Below are 1925 nucleotides of genomic sequence, written 5' to 3'. Positions count from 1 at the left end.
CCTTAACTTATCTTTAAGTTAATCTTTGTCTCCTACCCATATAGGAGAATTATGTATCCCTTCTATCCAATAGAAGTACTCGGTCCAAATCTCATGGCACCGAAATTTCCATCCTTTATCTAGAATAGGATCTTCCAACGTCCCAGACGTTGGGCTCACGGGGATTTCCAACTCCATTCTGGACAGGCAAGGGGTGTCCAGAGCTCCACCTAACCCACAAGCGGTCTAGGAGTGAGATGTCATTTCCGTGGTTGGCCTTTTCACCACTCGACCATGGGCCTGTGAATCAAGCAGTGCCCTCTCAGGATAATCCGCGATGTGATCTTGGAAATGATCCACACGTGCAAAATATCCTTCCTTAATTAATCCAATTAAAATTCAAGCACAATCAAAGCAATTAGTCCTAATATCATATTCTAAAAAAAACATTCCTTTATTTCCATGGCAACTTGTCATTACATACCCCTGCCATGCATTTGCCATCAACACAAGCCTTGGAATATTTATCCAAATCACAATGCAACAATCCCTTGATTGAAAGAAAAACATTTAGGGTGTTGTTCAATCAACCAACAAAACTAATTGTATTTTTTCCAAACAATACAATAATAGACGCGACAATAATTCCATCACATATTCATTCTCCCCCTTGGGACCAAAGGGTAGAATTTACTTAATATTCCCTCCTTTAGCCTAAGGCATATGCTAAAGGTTCTAATACTATACATGACGTAAGTCCTATCATTCCAATGCAAATTAATCAATCTAGCAAGAGCATTTATGCCTCTTCTCTAAGTGACAATTATCTTTTAGCATTTTCCTACTATGCAACATTTTTTTCCTTGGCTTTATCTTTCTTTCTCCTAAGGCAAGGAGTCGCATGTCATCGATGTAAGTTTACATAATCTCTCCCATGTATGTACCGTGTATATGCATTTGCGAACTTTAAACAATATTATCCTCAGTAAAGATTAATCAAAGACTCATCAATGCTCAATACTTTAGTGTCCCATATGTTGCTTATGCTATGCATGGATTCATCACATAGTAACTAGGTGCAATTTAACTCCCTTTGATACAAGCATTTCACAAACTTCATCTTTGAATATTTGAGATGCGATTTATCCTTTTCAATGACCTATTCTAGCACCACAAGGTACAGAGCCTAATGTATCTCTTGTGATCATTAAAACAAGCATCTATCAATTTGAAAATACATTACTTACGACTGGTACCGCAATTGGATTGACAGTGATGCCTTCGCCCGACGCTCTGTTTTGCTGGTTGTAGGATTGTCATCTACACGCAACATTCTTAGCTTGGAGACCATCGTCCGCAAGTAGACTCGAGAGATTAAAAAGGTGGAATAGATTCGAGATGGGAGAGCATAAGAGAAGATGGTTAAATCGAGGATCGAGATAGAGGGAAATTGTGCAGCCTCTCAGAATAACTCTTCTCTCTCTCTCTCTCTCTCTCTCTCTCTCTCTCTCTCTCTCTCTCTCTCTCTCTCTCTCTCTCTCTCTCTCTCAAGCTCTCTCTCACAATCTCTTCGAGGGGTATACTCTCTCTCTCCCTCTCTCTTGCAGCCTTTCGGGGTCTCTTTATGCTCCCTTGTGCCTCCCCATGCCTCATATTTATAATGAATTAGAGAGGAGGGGATAAGTCTGAGAATAAGAGTGGAGGGGCTCTTAGAAGACTCAGTGATCTGATGCTCAGATCATAAATCTGATGGTTGCATTGGCTCCAAAAGGGGGGTAAAACCCTAAGACACTTGGTTAGAAAGCTCTTAGTTCACTCCTTCTTCTTTTCTTTGTTCGAAGTGCTGTCTACTGCCTGTAGACTACAATCGCGGCGTGCACGATTTTGCTAGTTACTTTTCTTTATTTCTCTTTTTATAAAATCTCCAACACTAACTAAAACATCAC

This window comes from Lygodium microphyllum, chromosome 14 (assembly GCF_053477565.2).
Source record: "Lygodium microphyllum isolate KBCC chromosome 14, Lygodium_microphyllum_v1.1.10, whole genome shotgun sequence".
NCBI lineage: Eukaryota > Viridiplantae > Streptophyta > Polypodiopsida > Schizaeales > Lygodiaceae > Lygodium > Lygodium microphyllum.
This window is presented reverse-complemented; position numbering follows the sequence as displayed.